This window comes from Pinus tabuliformis, chromosome J (genome assembly GCF_031772625.1).
Source record: "Pinus tabuliformis cultivar Carrire ecotype Pingquan chromosome J, CPIR1, whole genome shotgun sequence".
Classification (NCBI taxonomy): Eukaryota; Viridiplantae; Streptophyta; class Pinopsida; order Pinales; family Pinaceae; genus Pinus; species Pinus tabuliformis.
This window is the reverse complement of record NC_142295.1, coordinates 902,469,409-902,487,948: the sequence shown is the minus strand read 5'-3', so window position 1 is coordinate 902,487,948 and position 18,540 is coordinate 902,469,409. Positions and strand designations below refer to the sequence as shown.

The 18,540-nt window shown below is 35.2% G+C and overlaps 1 pseudogene; it reads left to right on the top strand.

Moving 5' to 3' along the window:
• Positions 1-17,905: 17,905 nt before the first annotated feature.
• On the top strand, positions 17,906-18,322 carry LOC149229627 (alanine--tRNA ligase pseudogene; annotated as a pseudogene).
• The last annotated feature ends 218 nt before the right edge of the window (positions 18,323-18,540 follow it).

Below are 18,540 nucleotides of genomic sequence, written 5' to 3'. Positions count from 1 at the left end.
TGGTTGTTTATTGTAATGTTCCCAATTTTTGTGAGTGAAAAATTCACTAAGGAGTTTTGCCAATTTTTGGTGATATTAAATAAAAAGGAGAGAATATTATCTTATTGGAGAAAAGTGGAAATTATTATTTTAATGAATAATTGTGGAAAAGTAATATTTTAATAGTGCAAGGTGGGGACCACTAAGGGAGAGGACTAGCAATTATAAATAGAGCTTAGACGCCTCCATTTGGTATGTTTGGCATTTGCAAACAACTACTCATATGTTCACTCTGTTGTTTAGCGAGTCTACCTGCTGTTTAGTCACAAGTCTTTCAAGTAGGAGATTCAACCTCTACTTTGGGGGACCATACGTGCTCACCCTAGGGAGACTGTTCCAGAGAAGTGACATACATCAGCAGCCAGCATGGAGCAAGGAGTGTGTATTTATGGGTAGCTAGGAAACACGCAGAGGGAGATTGAGGCAAGCAAAGATCTGATTGCTTGTCTCGGAGTTGGGGAGTTTCCTAGGTTTTACAACCAGCTGAGCAAACATTCCAACAATTCGAATTGATGGGATGAGGGACAACACAAAGTCCACTCAACATATTTTCGTGGTGCTTGGGAGTAGCTAAGCTGAGCCAAGAGATCATCAGGGTAGTTAGGGATTGGATTGCAGGGGTGAAATTAGTATTTTGGAGGAGTTTTCAGGTGGATTTACAGGCAATTTCCAATAGGCCGAGTTTTGCAGCTACTGCTGAGGGGAGGCTCAAAGGGGGTTGAAAATAAAAATTCAAATGTAGCTAAAATTCCTTCTGGGTTTTTCTTGGTTTTTCTAAGTTTTTTCCAAGGAGTCTAGGGTTAAAGAATATAAATTTCTGGGCAATTTTAGTGCACTTTCGAGCCATTTGAACTTCAGTAGAGAAGTAATTTTCTTGGCAGTGCAGTGCAGATTGGTGTAGCACCTGGGCAACCTTCAACTTAGCAATTTCCTACCTGGGTTTGGTCCTGATTGACCATTACGATAAGCCCAGGTGCACCATTCCATCATCTATTATATTTGGCTTGCCGAATTAAATAAAATGGCTCAAAATTTCTCCATTTGCAACTTTTATATGGGTGTTTGTTGAATATTTCATTTTTTGTAATTTGTTACATATATTATTTTCTTGTTTGTCACTTGTATTCCTATTTAGGATAATTACAGTGGTATCGGAGCATGATCTTGGCCTTTTGTGGAGTAGCCAGCAAGATCATGAGAGATTTGGGCATGTATGCACTGTGATGGGTGAACTATAGACAAACCCATGGCTCAAGGGAGAGTGAGTATCATTGAGGGGAAAAATGACTCTCACCCACTTTGATGGTTCAGCTAGGAGTTTTGTTAGAAAATGTGTACAAAAATTGGACACATATTTCCGGCTAAACTCCATGAGGGAGGCTGATCCCTTTGGGTCATGTATGTATCACATCCTACAAAGAGTTCACACAGAGGCTCGTGGAGAGATTTGACCGAAAGGACACCAGAGCCCTCAAAGGAAGTGGATAGGATGAGGAAAGCTAGACGATGAGACTAGAAGGGATTTCTACTAGTGGAGAGAGAGATTTAGATGTCAGAAGCTCAAGGAGGAGGTTGAGTAGGAGGACACGCAAGATGGTGAGGGGCACATCAATATTCCTGGTGTGGTGTAGGAGTCACCATTGTTGGAGGCCTATTTGGTAGCTCCAGCTAACGCCTCAGTTAAGGAAGTAGAACATACACTTAGAGGGCCATCTATTTGTGAGACGCCAATGGTTGATGAGGTACCTAGTGCTATGACCCAGTTTCTATACAATGACCACCTACATCAGGTTGATGAGGTGCCTAGAGGCATATTTGTTATTAAGGAGGTACCAAAGGAGACGGAGGGTTGCAGAGCAGTAACCGAGTTTATAGAGGATAGTTTCCCTCCACAGTCTCATCAGTTCTGGGCTAGCCTTCTAGCATTGAGAAAGAAGGTCATGATAGTGCGAGAGGCCACTCTACAACAAAACGAGGATTTAGAGTGCATAAGAGCGGTTTGTGTTGATTCAATGGCCAAATTAACTCTCATTGGGGAACGGTTGGGTTCCCTAATGGTTTAGTTGGAGTGCACATTGGAGCGATGGGGCAACCCTACTAAGAAATTACAGGCTGGTAACACTATCACGTTACCACTAAACATTGGAGAGGGAGAGGCAGAGTCACCTCGACATATTTTATGTGCTGACCAGGATGGTGAGATGAGGCAACATGAGTTGCACATGGGGCATCCTTGGAAGGATGGAGGGTTAGTTCCATGTATGGGAGTTTATGCTCTTGATCCTTCCCTTAGGGTTGGATGGCAAGAGATATTGAGTTGGTATCTGGTGGAGTTGGCTAGGAAGTTAGATGTATCCATGACCACAGCTCAAAGGAGATTGTAGATTACTAGAGGGGCTTGAGGGCCAGACTATTGTTGGGATCCAATTAGGATTCTCCATCACATAATGGAGTCGAAAGGTCATGGTAGCAGCTACATGATGGACCTGTTGGTTGGATGCACACACATTTTCATATCCCCTTCAGAGTTCCTGACAACACTAGTGACAGGATGGATTGGCAGACAAACATGCATATTTCATGAGTTGTCACGGCATATTGATTGTGCATGGAGTCATCGGCTGATTAGCCTACTCTGGTAGTAGCTGGTAGGAGGAGGTGGCACTGACTGACCACCGGATAAGGCATTACATGGAGACGATTCTCTGTCATTGGTATATTGGACACTAGAGCTACTGAGGATAGACACAATCGTGGAATTCCCATTGGCATGTGAGGAGTCAGACCGCTAAGGTATTTCAGGGAAGATGGGGGGATGTAGCCCACATCATGGAGGGATTACTAACATAGTGGTGGATGCATTGGCACATGCGGGATGGCATATGACACATGGTGGTACGACAGTAGGTAGTGGTACCTAGGGGTGCACAAGGATATGTCGTAGAGTCCAATATTATGCAAAGGGATGCAACCTGATGCATACAAACCCAATTTTAGAACCTATCATCCAGTGTTGTATAAAGGTATGCAGTGATGGGCAGTGGCTTGCATAGGAGCATGGAGATGCATAGTTGCTTGATGTAGCATGTTGGTTTGCATGGAGTGACTCACATCACATCGAGTGTACGTGGGGAGAGCTAGATACAGTGACATAGGTAGGATACAAAGCGATATAGGATGGTACAGCAATAGCACAGGATATCCAGTGGTGTACAATGATAGGATGCAGGGTACAGTGTCAGGTTGAGGACTACAGGGATACTCAGTGGGATGTAGGGGCATATGGTGCTATACATCGAGGTCTTGGAGGGTTGCCTCCAAGGAGACTTATGGACGAAGACACCGAGCATACCTTTGGGTGTACTTCACCCAGGATCGACGGGGACGAAGATCAGTGATAATCGATTGTATCCATGGGCTCTCACATGTCTATACCTCTTATACATCACTTATAGGCACAAACAATTTGGCTTTTTTCCTTTGACACTCTAGGCGCGAGCAGCTGGGGACAAGGAGCTCACCTGAGATATTGGGATGACACTCAATGCACTACGGGAGATACTTCTTAGTAGCGACATTGGGTTTGTGCACAAGTTGACAACCACAGGTTGGGGGATGAGGTGATCAGCTACAGGGGTGGCATATCATTCATCGTTGAGCCTACGCTTGGGGAGCAGGTCACAAGGGAGACATGTGTCACTCTTTCCATAGCACATGTCAAGACCATGCATGAGGAGAGGATACCGTGTATGATTGAGGAAACTTTCCAGTATGTGTTTGACCTCTAGACATTGTATTGGCACATTATCAAGAGGGCAGATGGCAAACTTAGTGGTGATGGTTGGAAAGAGTGGGATGGGTCTGCATACACTGAGTTGATTGTGAGTATTAGATACCCATCAATTGGTTTCCTGCAGGGGGTAGTTATTTAGTACATGTGGCTTCCAACAATCATCGATACCGTGCAGTGGCAAGCACATGGCAGTTTAGCATGAGTCAGCTTAGTTTATGATATATGGGGCCTATATGTCGGTTTCATGTAGGGATTAGGGATAAGGGAAAAACATATTCTAGCAGTTGTTAGAGATATCCTGTAATAGGTATGGATATAGGATACAAGGATTGAGTTGTTTGATAGGACACTCCATTCTATAATGAGTAGGTTCATGGGGGAGAGTGATCTAGTTCACCTTTGGTGTGACACATGGGAGATTTTTTAAATGTCCATTGTATGGCGAGGTAGATTTATCCTGTTGCTGCTCAGGATTGAGATTGACAGTGGATGGGTAGACATTGACATCATGGAGATACATTGGCATGATAAGCTTGGCCTTCACAGATATCCCACCATCAGGTTTTGGGAGGGGAGGATACAATTTGAGCATGATGGGAAGCTTGTCATAGTCAGAGTGGTGTAACGTCAACATGGTGGCACCCTTCTTGGACTAGCATGAGATCTAGGTAAAACAAGATTTGGCAGTTCATCTACCCTGAGGGGTGAGCTGCTTTCTATAGGGGGAGATCATTCAGATATTCCATTGGAATCTGGTGATTCGCTATTGACATGGGGATCATCACTGGTATGGCAGAATGTTCAACATTGAGGCATGGTTCAGTGGCACATTTGGGACCCTGACATTGGCTAGGCCAACATTTGGAGTAACAGGATATTGCTTGAGGACAAGCAATTTTTTGCGGACTGTAAAATTCACTAAGAAGTTTTGCCAACTTTTGGTGATATTAAATAAAAAGGAGAAAATATTATTTTGTGGGAGAAAAGTGGAAATTATTATTTTAATGAAGAATGGCGGCAAAGTAATATTTTATTAGTGGAAGGTGGGGACCACAAAGGGATAGGACTAGCAATTATAAATAGATCTTGGATGCCTCCATTTGGTATCTTTGACATTTGCAAACAACTACTCCTCTTTTCACTTTGTTGTTTAGCTAGTCTATCGATTTTTTAGCCACGAGTCTCTCAAGAGAGAGATTCAACCTCTACTTCGGGGGACCATCCATGCCCACCCTAGGGAGGTTGTTCCACAAGAGCTTTTAGGAGTTCCAGAGCAGTGACGTACACCAGTAGCCTGCACAGAGCAAGGAATGTGTATTTCTAGGCAGATCGAAAACATGCAGAGGGAGATTGAGGCAACCAAAGATTTGATTTCTTGTCCTGGAGATAGGGAGCTGAGGTAGCAGCATTAGACCAATGTTCTTGTTGGGTTTTAGAACTAGCTGAGCCAACATTATAGCAAGTCAAACTGCTAGGCTAAGGGACAGTGCAAAGGCTACTCAACAGATTTTTGTGGTGCTTGGGAGCAGCTGATTTGGGCCAAGAGATCATCCGGGAAGTTAGGGATTGAATAGCAGGGGTGAAATCAACATTTTTGAGGAGTTTTCAGGTGGATTTACAGGCAGTTTCCAGCAGGCCAAGTTTTGCAACTATAATTGAGGGGAGGCTCCAAGGGGGTCGAAAATCAAAAGTCGAAACCAGCTAAAATACCTTCTGTATTTTTTTGGGTTTTGTCCAAGGAGTTCAGGGTTAAAAGAATATAAATTTCCCAGCAATTTTAATTCACTTTCGAGCCATTTGAACTTCAGTAGAGTAGTAGTTTTCTAGATAGCGCAGTGCAGATTGGTGCAACAGATGGGTGGCCTTCACCTCCGCCATTTTCCTACCTGGGTTTGGTCCTGCTTATCGATTGTGACAAGCCCAGGTGCACCATTCCATCATCTATTGTATTTGGTTTTTATAAATTAAATAAAATGGCTCAAAAGTTCTCCATTTGCAACTTTTATATGGGTGTTTGCTGAATATTTCGTTTTTGTAATTTGTTGCATATATTATTTACTTGTTATCACTTGTATTCCTATTTAGGATCATGAGATTTGTTATTGACCATTGTTGAATAATATTAACTCTAAGAATATGAATCCTTAGATCAATAAACCCAAGGGATTGATATTATAAACCCAAGGGAATACTAAAGCTAAGGGATAAACATTATAAACCCAATGCATATAAACAATAGCATGACTATTATAAACCATAAAATAAACATGGTTGACCATGCTTGACCATGGCTGATTTCCATATTAGATTGTGATATTGACATAATCATAAATAGTTGGACAAATATTTAACTCTTAATATTGGGGTTTTATAAAACCAAGGGATTATTAATATTATAAATACAAGAGAGAAATAAACCCAATGCATTATTAATATTACAAACCCTTGGCATTAATCTTATAAAAAAAAATGATTGATAAATGCAATGGATCAATATACCCAAGGAATCAATAAACCCAACAAAATAATATTAAAAACCCAAACTATTAATAAACCTTAAGAATTAATATTTTAAGCTCAGGGGATCAATAAAACCAAGGGATGAAATGATAAACCAAAGGAATTATTAATATTATAAACTTGAAAAATGGAAAAACCCAATCATTTGATATTATAAACCCAAGGGATGAAAAATTGCAAGTGATCAATATTAAAAACAGAAGGAATTAATAAAGCCTAGGAATTAATATTTTAAACCTAAAGGATTGATAAATCGACATGACTATGAATATTATAAACCCAATGGATCAATAAACCCTAAGGATTGTTAATATTATAAACCCAACAGGTTAATAAACTAAAGGGACAAACATTGTAAACCAAATGGATTAATATTAATCCTTAGGACTATTATTTAAACCTTAATATTGGGGATTAATAAACCCAAGGGATTAAATGATAAACCCATGGAACTATTAATGCTATAAACTTGAAGAACAAATAAACCTAAGAATTTAATATTATAAACCCAAGGAAATAGTAAACACAACAAAATAATATTATAAACAAAAAGGATTAATAAACCCGAGGAATCAATAAACCCAACAAACTAATATAAAAATAGAAGAGATTAATAAACCCTAAGAATTAATATTTTAAACTCAAGGGATTAATAAACCAAAGGGATTATTAATATTATAAACCCAAAGAACTAATAAACCCAACAATTTAATATTATAAACCTAAAGAATTAGTGAATCCAAGGGATAAATATTAAAAACCTAAGGGATCAAGAAGCACAAGGGATTGATATTACAAGCACAAGAGATTAATAAAGCCTAGGAATTAATATTCTAAACCCAAGCGATCAATAAACCTTAGAGATTGTTAGTATTATAAACCAAAAGAATAAATAAACTAAAGGAATAAACATTATAAACCCAACGGATGAAACACTTAATGTCGAGGTTTAATATACTCACGAGATTATTATTATTATAAATCAAAGGGATTATTAATATTATAAATACAATGGATGAATAAACCTAATGCATTGTTAATATTATAAGAACAAACGATTAATAGATCCAAGCAATCAATAAACCAAAGGAATAAATAAACCCAACAAACTAATATTAAAAACCTAAATGATTAATAAACCCTAGCAATTAATATTTTAAAGTAAAGGGATTAATAAACCCAAGGGATAAAATGATAAACCAAAGGAATTATTAATATTATAAGCTCAAAGAACAAATAAACCCAAGCATTTAATATTATAAACCCAAGAGAAAAATATGATAAATCTAAGGGATTAAAAAATGTAATGGATCAATATTAAAAACATAAAGGATTGATATTTTAACCTCAATGGATTAATATTATAAACTCAAGTTGTTTAGATCCCACGATAAATATTATAAATCGAAATATAAATATCAGTGCCCATGCTTAACCATTGTTAATTTTCATATTGAGACAATATTTGTTACAATGTGGCGTTGGACCATGATTCGCCGTCGTTGATTACGGTTTTCATTTGAATACAATCTTCGCTATAACGCAATGTTCGACAATGCTCACGATGATTGGTTTTGAAAATGAGAGAATATATGTCATATTCAATATTATAAAACCCCTAATCCCTAAATCCATGACATCAAGATTATAAACGTAAATAATGCTATAATACAAAATAATAATAATCAATATAAGAACCACATTGTAAACATTAATACATCCGTACAAAAAATTAATATGAATACATTAATAATAATACACTATAAAACATTAAAACATGATAAATCATCAACACATTAATAATAACACATTTACATGACTACATTATAAACAGTAAATAATTTTTAAAGCATAAATACATTAATATCGATACATGAATATATTAATAGTATAATAATTATTATTGCATACATACATAATAATTATTATAATAACTATTATAATAATTATTATAATAATATATAATAATTATATTGCAATCTAGAGTTGACCATTGATATATTGTGCCCATGAGGTACACGGATTTTAAAACCAAAAATTAATATAGGGAACCAGATTCATTTTACACAATCCATATCATTTTAATATGTAGAATCATCGTAACATTAAATGTGATAGGTAAATCGAAAAATAACCAGGTGAAATATCAAAAAGTTTATTGGTGGTATATATTATGGATGTAATAGTCTCTTTTCTCTATGTTTAATGTGATAGGTAAATTGAAAAGTAACCATGCAAAAGATCAAAAGTTTATTGGTGGTATATATTATGGATGTAGCAGTATATTTTCTTTATCTTGTGGCATATTTTTTTCTTTAATTTGTTTATAATTTTATAAGGATTTATTGGAATTACAAGTTTGAGTTGTAAACTCTCCACAATCACATTGTTTTAAGGGTTTTTTAAGGTGTTGAATCCATGTATGTAGTCAAAAACCCATTTTAAATAACAAAAATGAAGATTTGGGCAAAGCAATTTCCCCACATTCTAACCAAAAACTCCAAAATATAACATGATTACACAATTCCTATTATAGATTACTTGATTGTATTAGATTACTTGATTGTATCAGGAAAAATTTAGGATATTTTCATTTGCAACAATGAAGCAAAGTTTTAAAAAGATATGATGTAATACTTATTTATAAAATTATTTTTTAGTGTGAAACATTGTGTGTCATGAGGAAAGATTCAATATAATATGTGTTGCACTATTTTTCAAATTGTGGGTAAAATGCACCATATTACATGAAAAAGATATTTTGTGCAATATGAAATGAAGAGTTCATTGTGGAGATAAAGGCTTGCGATAATTCAATGTGTTACTACAATGTTATTGCATGGAAACACTTTTTTTTAATAGGGTGTTGTATCATGTGGAAAATATCTATGCGTATGGCACACCACAAAGGAGAAAAGTGTTTGGTTCATGCAAAATGTAGTGAAGCAAATATTTTTAAAGAGATGTAATGTGTCACAACAAAAATATCTTCATTGTCATCTAATGTTTAACAAGGGAAAAAAATTTGAATGCTAAGTGGTGCAAGAAAGTGTTTGTTTGAAAGGTGTTATAAAGGAAACGTTGTCGTAGACAAAGAAAACGAAATTTGTCTGTGTTGTAGCAAAGGGAAATTTCCATCTCAAAAAAAGAAAAATTATAGTGATGAAATGTAGCACACAAAGATAATGTTTCTAGTGATGCATTATATCATAGATATGGAAACTTCTTGGAAACCTTATACTACATGAAGAAAGGAAAATTGAGGTGATGTGATGTTTTGTTAGTAAAAACATGATGGATATGAAACATCATAGATGAATAACTTTTGGAAGACATATAAATGAAATTATGGCCAAGTTTTATGGAAAAATTATATATTTGGTGTGCTCTCTTGTGAAAATAATATCTTTGGAAAGATATGATATGTTCCATGAAGAAGAGATTTATGTTTAGGTGACACATCAAAAAGTATAAAAGCTTTGCTATATGCCTCTTACATTCTTTCTCCACTGTTTCACAAGACCCAATACTCTAATCCACTAAATTCTATCAATAACATGCTAAAATAACTCCTTGAAAAGTGCTCATATTGATTGTTATCCTTTCATCTTCATATACCCAAAGAAATAAATCACCTCTTCTCCAAGGCCTCCTAGGAATCCAGCTAATTAAATAGTTCCAAGAACAAAAATCTTGTCAAACACTTAATGTTATTCCTACATGCATACACATTTATCACACATGTCAATGATTTTATTATTCAATAAAAGTTTGGGCATAAAACCCATTTATAATCATGTGATTGTGCACAATCCTCCCCTCTTCTAGTGCCCTCAAATTTGTTTCATGCAACAATATAGAATGCAAAAATGAATTTCATAAAATACATAGAAAATCCTTGTTGTAATATATTTATACAAGGCTACATGGACTCCTTCAACATTCTTTCGTAGATGCAATCCCAAATCCTCACACTGGTTGTCATAGTATTAGCATTATAAGAGTACCCCATTTGACGTTGGACATAAAGTCGTGAATAGGACTAACAAACATGTTGTCCTAAATACAATGAAATAGTTTTCCTCTTTGCATGTCATAGAGCTTAAAGATTTAGAATACTAAACATGGGTGTGATCATATGGTCCAATTTTTTACCTCTTACTCTTGAAAGGGTCATTGACTATCTCAACTTGCTTGTGCTTACAACTCTCTACATCACTACAATCAAACTTACCTCTTATTATGTTGCCTAAATAATGGATAAAAAACTTTGAATGCAAATTGTTGAAGGAAATAATATTTTTGAAAGGTGAAATGAAGGAAAAGTTTCCAAAGAAAAAGAAAAATTGTCTTTGTTGCGACAAAAGGAAATTTCCATCCCATAGTAAGAAAATTATGGTAATGTGAGGTAGATTATTGAAAATTAAGTTTCAAGCATGCAATATATCATAAATATGGAAAATTCTTGGAAATGTCATACCACATGAAGAAGGAAAATTTGATCTCATGTGATTTTTGTTAGTAAAAACGAGACGGGCATGAAAATCATAGAGGAATAATTTTGGAAGACATGAGAATGAAATTTTAGCCAATTCTTTTGGAAAATTTCTATATTTGAAGCGTTGTATTGTCATAAACATAATATATTTGATAAGATGTGATATGTCTCATGAAGAAGAGCTTCATGTTCAAGTGACTAATTACAAAAAATAAAACCTTTGCAAGATATGTCCATTAGGGGAATTTTGAGTTAAAAAATGTACTAACAAAATCAACTTTAAAATAACCAATAAGATTCAATATGGTGATGTGATATCCACTAGTAAATATTTTGGAGGGAAAACAAGAAAACTATTTTGTTTAATTTTATTTTTTATTTATCTCCTTATAGGTTTACTCAAATTTCTAGTGTAGACACCTTGAACTCTGCACCCAACTAATATGCACTTTGCATACCTTTGATTAGACCCATATTCAAAAATGAAAATATGTGAAAAAAGCATGTTCAACATGTCTTTTATAAATTATAGTAGTAAGGTTATTGAAAAATAGTCTAATAAGAAAAAAGGGTTATGATACTTTTGATGGTAAATAGGTTCATAGAAGATCATCATTCTTTTGATGGTAAATAGATTCATAGAAGATCATCATTCTTGACACTAGACTTAGAATCAAGTTTATATGGAACCAGGGGATTCCATTAGGCGTCCTTCCTATTTTAGATGTTTTAAGTTTTAGAAAGAGATATTTTGTGATTAATGAGGAAGGGTTGTGTGATGGATCAGAAAAAGAAAAGGAACTAACTTCAATGGTGATTCAAATGAATTGATATGATTCACATTAATGGTAATTCATCATTATTTTGATGGTAAATAGGTTCATAGAAGATCATCATTCTTGACACGAGACTTAGAATCAAGTTTATATGGAACCAGGGGATTCCATTAGGCTTCCTTCCTATTTTAGATGTTTTGAGTTTTAGAAAGAGATATTTTGTGATTAATGAGGAAGGATTTCATGATGGATCACAAAAAGAAAAGGAACTCAATTCAATGGTGATTCACATTAATTGATAGTGTTGAAATATGGATGTATTTACAAGGAAAATTTTTATAATGAATTGCAAAAAAAAGGAACAAACTTTAATGAGGATTCTTTGTTAACAACAATTATAATGTGAAAGGTATGCCTGTTTAGTCCCTTAAACCAAATGCCAATATTTTCTTTATTTTATTAGGTAGATTTTCTGTATCATTTCCACCTATTAATGGCGCTTCTTTGTTTTAAGCTAAATCTACCATTTTACTTACTTAAAATTTTGTCGCAAGAACCTTTAGCGATCCTTATTTCATCATGGGTTAATTTGAATGTCGGTTAAATGTTATTTGGCTAAATCTATGGATTCCTTGGAATCCTTCCCATGTAGGAATGATTTCAAAAAACTTCAAGTTAATGATAGACAAGAAAACCATTGTGGGGTTTCGACTAGTTCTAGAACAACGTACTCAGAACCTGTTGAGTCTGATAGCGTTGATGATTTTGGCCCTGATAAATTTTCCCATTTATCCCATTTAGATATGTAGTATTAATGTGATGAAAATATGTTTAGAAATATCATTTCGACACTTGCTTGTGTAATGTGAAGCATGGTAAAGAAAATGGAGTTTCAACACATCGAAATGTAACTCGAATTCAAAGATGTGGTTGAGTCAACCCTCTCAAGCCAACCCTCTCAAACCATAATATCCATTCTAATTCTACATAGAAGGAAGAAAATAATTAGTCAGGTCCTGAATCTCAATCTAGAATTAAGAAAAATCATATAACCCATGTTGGCATTATGGTACATACGTTTTCCTTGATGGAAACCCACATACAAGTCAGTTCAAAAATGATAAGGGAAAATCACATTGTAACAGGTCTATTCAGAGGTAACAGAGTAATGGTGCAGAAGAACAGGATGATGAGACAAAGGATTACAGATCAAAAATCAAGAAATTGAGGAAAGAGAATGTTTTAGGTTATATACATTGTTTAACCTAGTCCAAGTAGTGTATGCACGTAGGTACATAGAATAAAAGGATCGTATACATATGCACGCAGTTTCACAGAAGGAAAAGCACGTATGGGATGGAAAATTAAGGTTAAAGAATACCAAGGGTGCATACCATGGTATTAGCCCACAATATTGAATGGAATAACGGTTACTTGATCCTGTCTAAGAATACCATATGTTCTAAGTGTTGTTTTGGTGGATGGTATTGACAAAGGCTCTAAGTATATAATAAGGAGAAAATCAAAGGGCTAAATGTCAAAGTGAAAGGGTTTTTCATAAATTCTTTTATATGAAGTATATTTTGTGTTGTACGGGTTATGGTTATGATCTGAAACATCTCGTGCACCCTTTGATACAATGTTGGATCAGGATCATGAGATATGAAATGACTTATGATTGTATGATTTGATAATGGATAGGTTAGATCTAAGTGCTAACGCATGTTTTATCATTTAAATGCTATTATCTGGTTATATCTGAAGTGTTGAAAAATTGCAAAGTTAAAATTCATTATTTGCAGATCTATGCATAGGTTCGCCTCAGTGAAGGAGTGTATACACACAGGTTCAACACTTCCAAGTAGCATATGCAGAGGAAGGGATTCTTGCTCAGAAATGACTGATCTATCTAATCAATGTTGTTGTTTTACTACTGTTTTTTAATGATATCTTCATTACATCTAAAGTAAAACTAATTGTATAAGACTACTGAGTCTGGATGACTGATTGATTGAGTAAGAAGGGTGATCTTTGCTGCTATCTGTTTATAACTCTATAATATGATAGTAGATCTTCAGAATGTCTTTGGGTAGTACAAGTTTTGGTTCAGAAGTTTTATGATTCAATATCTTTAGAGGTATACATAGGTTGGATTACAAAAAGTAGTGTATACATTCAGATTGTCCTCATTGACGTAGTGTATACATTATGACATGATTTTTGAGGTTGCAGTTGCTTCTAGTTGTTGATGAAGTGTTCTGGGTTCAGCTTTGTGCTCTGGTGACAATGTTCTGACTGTTTAGATCGATTAATTGTGTTTTTCTTTAGATTTCATGGGTTTCAGTGATTAGCTTATGGAGTTGTATTTGATGGTTGTATTATAGTTGTGGTGATTGATTTTGATCTTCAATGTTACTAATGGGTCTAGTATGAACATTTGATGAAACATGGCTTAAATATTGTGCTGATGTGTACGAGGAGTATCGAGTCTGAAAATTTATGAAATGTGATCCGTGGAGGAAGAGTGGAGGGGGTAGCCTTCTATAGGTCGACGCCTATGTATTGGTACAATTTTATGCCAGTACAAGAGTCAGGGGGTTGTAGCTCCCTTCCAGTAGCAACTCGAGAATGAGTAAAGGTTGTAGCATTTTGTAGGCAGGTACCTACATACTGGTAAACATATCAGCCAATACAAGAGCTAGGGGGTTGGAGCTCCCTTCCAGTAGAAGTTGGAAAACAAGTGAAACTTGTAGCCTTTACCAGGTAGATGCTTGCGTACTAGAAAAATTTAGCACGAGTACAAAACTTGTAAACACTTTTTATAATAAGAAGATTGAAGACTGAGAGGATGGTTTTTCCCACATTGTGTTTCCACCTGAAAAATCATAGTGTTCATGTGTGCTACTTTTGTGTGTCGATTTATTCTGTCCTTACTACATCTGTTTACTTCTTAGTAAATGCATCACACTCTGATTTAAGTTCAATAGACAATGAATTAGCTGTTTTACAAGTTTATTATTTATACACTGGTTTCATTCATTATAGTCCCGGACATACGCTGTTTGGTTTATCAAAAATCACGTATACAGTTTGAAAAGGAAAAATTATTATTGTGAAAGTTTTAATATTGATTCACCCCCCCGCCACCCCCTCTCAGTATTTTTCCCAACAACCTAGAGAATATCTAGAGAAAAACGAAATAGTGGAAATAAAGTCCCTGCTAAACAAGTTCATGTTGATGTCAAGTCTCTAGACAAGCCCGTGTCGAAGAAAAATAAGACCCAACCAAATCATAATTTTTATTTTTTTAATGATAATACTCCAACTCATAAGGATGATGATAATTGTGATAACCATTGTCAACACAAGGCTGATAATGATGTATTTACTCAAAGTATGTATTGGGAGTAACATTATACTATTGTTGTTCCCTATCTAGAGCATAGAAACGGACAACTTCAATAGGAAAATGACCAATTAAGATTGATGAATAAGCTTAGGGAAAGTCAACAGGATAAAAATACTTATGGGTTGGAGGAAAATCCATAGTCATCATATACTCACATTATTATCAAATTTGCTAATGTCAAAGAAGTCACAATTTTATATACTCATAGTCAAATTTCTGTCAAATAATACGATGTAATTTGTTTATTTATAGGTTGTAAATTTGGCAAGGTATTCTTATTTGCTTTTATTTAGTTTATTAGTTTTGATATAAACTATAAAATCTCATAATTTGTAGGGTTCTATATGATTCACTTCTTCATCAGTTGATTAGTGCCGCGATTTAATTGAGCTTAGAGGCTTATTTTACAACTCAGTATGATGTAATTTAAATTATAGAGCCGCGTCTATGTTTGAACCAGAGCTAGCTTCGTGTAGAGCCGCCTTTACCAAATCTACCACCTGCGCTATCATTTTAGGCGACCTATATGATACTCGTGGATCTATAGAAGACATCACGCTGTTCACAGAAGCAGTTAAAAGGTGGAGATTTAATATATTAAATCTCTTCTGATCTAAAATTAAATGGAAGTTTCTATAATTATTGTGGCTGCTAAACTATGTATTCATGCCTATTCTTCACCTTTGTTATAGATGGGATCACTCTCTGTTACACCGAATGGAAGACCACATTAAAATATGCTTCCTGGGTCTGTAGAGTCTGGTAAATGAAATAGTGGAAGAACGCTGCAAGAGACAGGGGCGTGACGTGCTAGGCTACATTCAACACTTAGTACATACTATGTTTACAACTTTGATGTTATACAAGTTCTTTTTATTTTCTACAAAGATACGATTAAATATTGACAATGGATATATGGGTCATATAATATATGGCAGTGGGAGATCCAACTTGAAGAATATACGAAAGAAACAGAATGGTCTGAAGTTGAATATGTGCCGTCCTTCGATGAATACATAGAGACTGCTAATGTGTCAATACCATTGGCAACTGTCATTCTAATCGGTGTTCTTTTAGCTGGAGAGGTTCTTACAGATCACATACTCTCCCAAATTGGTTACCGATCCAAATTTGTATATCTCATGTGCTTGACAGGGTGTTTGGTGAATGATATCGAAAGTTACCAGGCAGGGTACTCAATCTCTTATAATCCAATGTAGGGTCTATGTCCTTAGGAACTTGTAATTTATTTGAACGGTTGCTAATTATGTGCAGGAAGAGAGAGGTCAAGGAGAGGTGGCTTCTACCGTACAATGTTACATGAAGGGCCATCCCAAATTGTCAGAGGCAGAAGCTCTCGAAAATATTTATAGTCTCATGGAAAACGCCCGGGCAGATTTGAAGTGTGAATTCCTGAACACAAAAGACGTGCCAGACAATTGTAGGAGAATGGGTTTTGATAGTGCTTGAAGTGTGAATTCCTGAAAACGTGCCAGACAATTGTAGGAGAATGGTTTTTGTTAGTGCCAGATCAATGTAGCTGTTTTACGCGCAAGAGGACAGTTTAACACTTTCACAAACGAGTATTAAAGAACATGTCAAAAAGTTCCTCTTCGAACCAGTTGCGTAGAATAAATTATTCAAATAAAGGTGCGTGGTGTTGTCAAAAAGTTCCTCTTCGAACCAGTTGCGTAGAATAAATTATTCAAATAAAGGTGCGTGGTGTTATATTCACGATGTAGTAATGCATGTGCTTGATGATCAACAGTTATTATAACCAAATTCTTTTTTTTTTTCTATTTCTTATGTGGGCGATGAAATTCATGGTTGCCAACGTGTTTTTTCTTTTCCCCCATTCGTTAAAGCATATTAAATTTCATTGTATGTTAAATAAAAATGGTTTATCAATCATAGCCGAAGCTCATAAATCATATTAAATTTCATTGTATGTTAAATAAAAATTGTTTATCAATCATAGCCGAAGATCATAAAGCATATTAAATTTCATTGTAGGTTAAATAAAAATTGTTTATCAATCATAGCCGAAGATCATAATGAGAATCGTTATGGAAAAAAGTTATTTGTAAATAATTAGGTGACCAGCCATTTTTATGATCGCAATTTATAGTTGACAATTGATATATCGTGTCGATGAGGTGCACAGATTTTAAAACCAAAAATTAATATAGAGAACCAGATTCATTTACACGATCCATAAAGTTTATTGGTGGTATACATTATGGATGTAGCAATCTAGAGTTGACCATTGATATATCGTGTCGATGAGGTACACAGATTTTAAAACCAAAAATTAATATAGGGAACCAGATTCATTTTACACCGTCTATATGAAAAAGTTTGTTGGTGGTATATATTATGGATGTAGCAGTCTATTTACTATACGTTTAATGTGATAGGTAAATGGAAAAGTAACTATGTGAAAAGCAGAAAGTTTTTTGGGTAAATATTAGCACAATTACATTTATTAATGTTGTTGATATAATCTAATAGATGTATATGAAGTATATATATAACTTCATTTTCCAATATAATTATATAAGCCTATCCACTTATATCAACCACACTAATAATTATTATGTCTATTTTTTTAAAAACCAACTATTTATAATAATTAATAACTATATAAATAATAACAACCATATTCCTATATAACAATAATAATAATAATAATAATAATAATAATATATTGTTATAATAATGATAATAATAATATATTATTATTATTATTATAATTTAATATAATTATTGGCATCTGTCTTTTTGCTCTGCCTTCGACGATTTAGGGCTCGAACTCTCTGCAACAACAACCGCCACCACCGAGCCAGGGTTTGAAGAATTTCTTTGCAGAGATGCCGGGTTGTGAAACAAGCTTGGAAGATACTAACGGCCTCGAATGGACGGCCAACCGAGTACGACAGGAATTCATAAATTTCTTTGAGTCGAAGGATCACACAGACTGGAAATCGAGTCCAGTTGTTCCTCTGGACAACCCTACTCTCTTATTTGCCAATGCAGGCATGAACCAGTTCAAGCCTATTTTCCTTGGAACAGTACATCCGAGTACCCCACTGGGGAAGTTAAAGAGAGCTTGCAATACACAGAAATGTATTCGTGCAGGAGGCAAGCATAATGATCTTGATGATGTAGGCAAAGATACATACCATCATACATTCTTTGAGATGCTTGGCAATTGGTCCTTTGGTGATTATTTCAAATGTGAAGCCATTGGGTGGGCCTGGGAGTTGCTGACTGAGGGAGCAGAATGAAGAATGGGAGTTGCTGACTGAGGGAGCAGAATGAAGAAGCGGACCAACTGTCAAAAGAAGCAGCGAACAACCATCTAGAACAATGGCTGATTCAGGAGAAGATCGATGGAACTTTCCATCAATATTATCACCGGCCTACATAGATCATAACAGGAATGGGTCACCAACCCATCCATAACAATAGACATGGAAATGGATATCTCTTTTTGAAATATGGT